Genomic DNA, 6,000 nt, shown 5'->3' on the forward strand with positions numbered 1-6,000 from the left:
ATGAAGAAGTGTAAGTCTGATTTCTTGTCTGTTTTAAAGGACTGTCTGTGTCTGTCCATAAAGCTGGATGCCTTCTTCTGAGTGTGATCTAACCCACCCCATCCTGTGAGCGCCCAGCCACCTCTCAGAGAATGGTAATTTTTAATTGTTCAATGTTTCTTTAAAGCTATATTGTAGTGCTGTTTTATACATACACATTGGGTATTTGTATGTTACATTGTAATAAGTCTAATGTTATTATATTGGAGGCCTTATGCATATGTATGAAAAGGTCAGTGTGTACTAATACTGCAACATTGTATTTATCTTATAGTTTGTGTAGTCTTCTGTGTCAATTGAATGTATAATCTCTAAGTATAATGTAATTGTGCCTTACTGCCTGGTGTATTCTGTACTGCTTTCTTGCTTGCTTTACTGAATATACGTCAATCACTGAATTTTCTCTCAATAAATAAGACTGTTTTTGAAGAACTACTACTTGTATGACAAACCTCTGAGTGGAGGGCTGTATCCGTGTCCTTTCAAGGGTTAGCAGGATTAGCCTGCTCTGGAGACTCTTTTGCGGATCGGAGTCAAACCTCCTGGTAATACCCTGGCAATTTCTTTAGGGCGGGTCACCACCTTTCTCCCCATTTGGGCAGAATAAATTAACAATCAATTTATAATTATAGGTAGGCCAGTATTGGAGTGCCTTGGGTCCACATTTTGGGGTAACACTGAGACATATTTTTTACTCCCCAATGTAACTGTCTGTTGTATACTATGATAAGACCAACCAGGTGATTTGTTAGGATACACACAGTCTTAGTGAACTAATTTTATTTTTTAATGGTGTGTGTATGTGGGTGGGGATGGAGGGGATCTTCATTATCCTACCAGTCTCCTGTGTGAGAAGCAAAGCACCCAATTGCTTTTGGTAGAGTCAGTGTATAGTTGCCAACATGTAAGTTCTTTGGGGCAAGGACTGTCCTTTATTGTATGTTTCAGAGTGCCCAGCACATGCGAGTCCTTGCTGCTCATTTGTACATGTACTTTATTACTATTATTTTTATTAATGGCATTGGCAATTGTCTAAGCTGGTGGACTGATGACTGTCATGCTCCCCCAGTCACTGGAGCATCCTGGTGAATTTTAGTACTTAGTTATTTTCAAACATTAACTAATTGCCATAATACCTTTGTACAAAATGTAAGTACCTTTATGCCTGTTTTATAAATAGAGAAACACAAATTAAGTGCCTTGATGAAGGCCACAGAGTGAGTCAGCGTTATAACCTGGATTAGGATGACTGAAAAATCATACTTAATTAAGTAGATGCTATTAGTGTCTCTCCATTTACCCAGAGGTCATCTGGTTGCTCCGCAAAGTAGGCAGCTCTGATGCAGTGAACAGGGGAGCTTGTTGATATCTGAACAGCACTGTTCCCCACGGCCATGGAAGTCACCTGAGGTCCTTCCCAAAATTGAGGGGCCTGTGGCCCTGGTTTGCAAGGGACACAAAGGCCAGTTCTTGGCAGTTATAGGGGGAGTTGTGAATAACCCATGATGTTTAGGAAAGTCTGTTACAAACTTTCAACCCCCGTGACAAGTTATCCTATAATTCCCAGGCTGTGTTTGCAAGCAGATGGAGGCACAAGAAGTTTTCCAGGCAACTAGTTGATTCCTGGTTGCTGCTACATTGGACTCTGCTTTTCCCTGCATTCTCTACCCTGCACTCAACTCTGCTCCTTTTTCCTGCTCCATTCCTGGCTCCTTCCTCAATCTTGTCTATGTTCCTGATTCCCACTGTGCTCCTGCTCTGTGCCTCACCTTCAACCATCAGTCACCAGCGCTGGCTCTGAACCCTGGTTCCAACTTCTGACTGACTCTGGCATTTGGTATCTGACCCTGGCTCCAACTGTGGCTCGACCCCAGACTTATTTCCCCAAGCTGGACACCTGCTGTACCCACTAGACCTGACTCCTGCTCTGACCACTAGGCAAGCCCACCTATGGCTGGGTTCCTAACAATACCTAGTGGAGAAGTGTGTGTTTCACAGAAAATAATACCCAAAGTTGACAGACTTAATAGAAAGCTCAAGGACTGATCACTGTAAAACTTGCACTGACATTGTTTGTGCTTTTTTTTCTTTTTTTTTTCTGAGGATTAAGAGTAGTCTGCAACTCCTTCCAGTACTGCCAGTCCAAGATCTGTCAGATGCAACAAATTTGTTTTTTGAGGGGGGAAAATGAAGAGCACAAGAACTAAGCAAAGAATAGTGTTGATTTAATTTTATACTTGTCATGAAGACAATTATGAAGCACACAGGAAAAATGAAAGGGTATGCCAAAATACACACAATATTTCTGATTTGTTCCCAGATCCTGCACCTCAGCACCCCAATTAAAATATTGTGAACTGAAACATCTTGGTGGGTATTTGAGTGCCAATGACCACACCAAGCACACTGCTTTGCTTCAAAGTTCCCACATCTGATATTCCACAACCCATGACTTCCTACACTGGAGCAGGGTTAGCTAAGATGATACTCATAAGGAACTTTAGAAGATCTTATAGTATAGGATAGTTAGCTTCAGTAGCAGGTTTTTTTTTTTTTTAGTATAACACAATATTATGGGAAGACTATATATATTGTAGGAGTTAGGCTGTTAACATCACATCAGATCACTGATCTGTCATGGGTATCACATTCATTGCAACAATTACACTATTAACATTCATTTCATAGGCAAAAAAACATTGAAGAGAAGTAGCTACTGGGCACATACCATCTCTGCTTTTCAGAATTAAGCATTTTGATGGTTACTTATTAAAATAACAAAGCATATTACATAATAATCCCCATAAAGGACTAAGAGCCAGGCTTTTAAAGGTATCTATATTTCTTTAAAAATCTGGCCCTAAGGGCCTATCCAATAGTAGTTCCTTAAAATAAGCTGTATTTTATTTACAGTGGATTTAAAAACATCAGACAATACCAACTATCTGTACTTTAGTTTTCAATATATTAAACAGGGTTTATCTGACTGAAATCCTATATTTGGTACTGTACTGTAAATAGTAACCTTTTAACTGTAGGATCATTATGGCATTGAATCTGCGGGACTTTTGAATGCCATGTAATATCATTACAACTGTACAGTGTTAAGCTATCCCCTCTTTTTTAAATGAATTACAATAATTTTCTATTTAAATCAAAATCATGCTGAATGGGCTAGACTCATAATTCTTTGAAGGTCTGCGAGCTGCTCGAAAATTTTCACATCTCAAGGGTTTATTCTTGTCCAAATTATTTAAATACTGAAACACAGTAGTAGCTGTTTAAATCTGCTCTGCCTGTAATTATCATCATCTATCTTTGGATATAAAAATTGCTTACTACACATCACATACATACTCTGATGGATCACTGTTTCAGAAGGAAAAAAAATGAAAAACAGCTTGGCGAGCTGTTATCTTAGAGCTTTACACACTTTTATTTATGCTATTACTGGTAGTCTGCAGAACATATAATAGTACTATTAAATTTGATTCCTCGACAGGTATCAAATTCATCTAGGAATAATGACATTATAATGTCATTGACAGCATTCTGAAAACTGCCAGAGCCATAAATGATCCTCGTTGTCAAAGCATTTCATTACCATACTCCTTGTCTGAAAAGATGTAATGTCCCAAATCAATGTCTTGCAATACATGCAGAAGCTAGTGTTAATAAGTATGAAATATTATGGTTGTGCACAAAACATGCACATCAGGAATCTGCAAGTGTTTCAGAATGTTGTCTCATTTGCTGAAGGCACATTATTCATTTCAATTTAAATGCCATAGTATTGGGGAATTAGATGTAGTAATGTTTAAAATGACTACTGTTCATATATGATACAATTATAAACACTACGGCCACGTTATTCTATTGTTTAGAAATATATCTTTATTCTTTGATATACAACAGCTATTTCAGGGTCAAATAAGGTTATGTGATAATATTTACAACTCTAAAGAGAGACAAGATTATATGCTGGGAATTACAGAGCATATTTTTCTTGACTTAATTCTATTATTTTGTAAAATGTGAACACAAGGAAGCTAATCTGCAGAGCCTACTGTCCACACAACAGTGCTGGTTATCCTTAACTGTGCAGTACTAGATAAAGTATGTATTATTCACCCTCCATCTCCTCCAGGTTTCATAGACATTACACAAAAGACAGACTATTAAAAAGTCTGGAGTCAGTGACCTCAGATATTCAGTTCTGCTGTCCAATATTCGCACAATAAACCAACCCAGAAGGAAGGAAATTAGACATTTTTAGGGCAAACTCTTGCAGATTTCACAATGAATTGCAATAAAGTTACCTAGCACGGGTCTTTCTGTAAAACAGTGTTACTGTACAACAGAAAAATTCACAGGACAAGGTCTGGGCCCGGCTCCCGTGGTACAAATCAACCAAAAAGTTAAATTGATTGGCCCTTAGAGTGGAACCTGGGGTGGATCCATCTTGGCTTCCCCAATGCAGGGGCTGTGAGTGTGGGGTTGTGTGTGTGGGGGGGGGTGGGGGAGGGATTGGGTTGTCCCTCCTCCCAGTGTAAAGGTAGGTTAAAGCCGCTTTACAACCCCACTCCTCTCCTGAGCAGACCTTGTTTACTTATTCATACAACATTTTTAGGATGAATTTTTCATAAAAGGCCTCTATAGTTTTGTATCCACAATCAAGTCTAGGTGCAATTTTCAGGGCACAATCATTTGTGGATTCAAAGATAACATCCCCTGATTTGTAGTCATACCTGCTTTTACATCTGTAAAGTTGGGGAGATGTCTAAATTCTAACATTTGCATCTTCAACTAATTGCAAATACTGTATAACACTGCAGGTGCAAACTGAGAAGTCAGATTGAGCTCCCATAGAAAATTCAGCTTCTTAAGATCAAATTCCTCTCCTAGGCTCACACTCTGTAACTTTCATGTGCGTTTATCTAAAAGCAGAATTTCTGTCTGATGTGTAAGGAATATAATACTATCATAAAAAGGTAAATAATTGGGTAAAAACTTACAATTTCATCCACTGTGACTACAATTTGGGAATTGCTAAAGGTGATATTTGAAGAGTTGAGCATCAACACAGTGGGTCAAATTCAGCCCTGGCACAAGCAAGCACAACTCCCATTGACTTCAGTTGAAGTTGCATCCACTTGCACAGAGGTTGGATTTGGCCCTGTTTGTCAGGCTATTCATGCAGAGCTTAAGGATTTAGTGAATATTGTTAAGTGTAAGGGAAATTTTTTCTGATGCAGGTGCCCAATAGGTGCAGAAAACAAGAACTGTAGCCAGTGCAGACTCTCTCTCTCTCCAGGTACTTACAACATCCTCCCCCTCCCCTTCTCTCTCTGTTACTATGAGAGTAGTACGAAAAGATGGCATGTCCCAGAGGAAATTAACTTGTATCATATCCTGGGCTGATGAAACAAGTGAGCAGCAGTCATCTTTTGTTAAATCTTATTGCCCCTACTCAGTTCACATTATTGCAGATAATGGGCCCAGTGGTGGGGAATGTGGCATATAAACAGGACAACCCCCACAGAGCTGTCTCCCTCCACATCCAGCATACACACACTTACTACTCATCGCAGGGTTTATGCGAGCCACGCCTTTTTAATCAGTTAATGCTGTACTGCACATGAATACAAAAGAAGCCTAAGTTAGCTAATTATTCACTGGACAGTAAATGGGAAGCCAGCCTCAGACCTGAGACTGGTGATTAGTGCAAAAAGAATAAGCATCTCTGCCTGGTTTACAAGTCCATCTATACGCACCCCCAGACACATGCTTACTGTTATGACTATTGGGATATTTGTTAGGTCCAGTATGTAATAGGGATTTTCTTGCTTTTGGTGACAAGTCCCCATCTCTTTTCAAAGACAGGACAAGGCTCTAGATCAGGGGTCGGCAACCTATGGCACGCGTGCCAAACATGGCACACGAGCCGATTTTGAGTGGCAC

General features: G+C 39.5%; 1 protein-coding gene across 1 annotated transcript in view; it reads right to left on the reverse strand.

Annotated features, from left to right (window-relative positions):
* LOC112104196 (cilia- and flagella-associated protein 47) overlaps nt 1-6,000 on the reverse strand; it is a 698,279-nt gene that overhangs the window by 63,058 nt on the left and 629,221 nt on the right. The window lies entirely within an intron of this gene.

Source organism: Terrapene carolina, unplaced genomic scaffold, assembly GCF_002925995.2.
Source record: "Terrapene carolina triunguis isolate 2854851 unplaced genomic scaffold, T_m_triunguis-2.0 Scaffold22, whole genome shotgun sequence".
NCBI classification, from domain to species: Eukaryota; Metazoa; Chordata; order Testudines; family Emydidae; genus Terrapene; species Terrapene triunguis.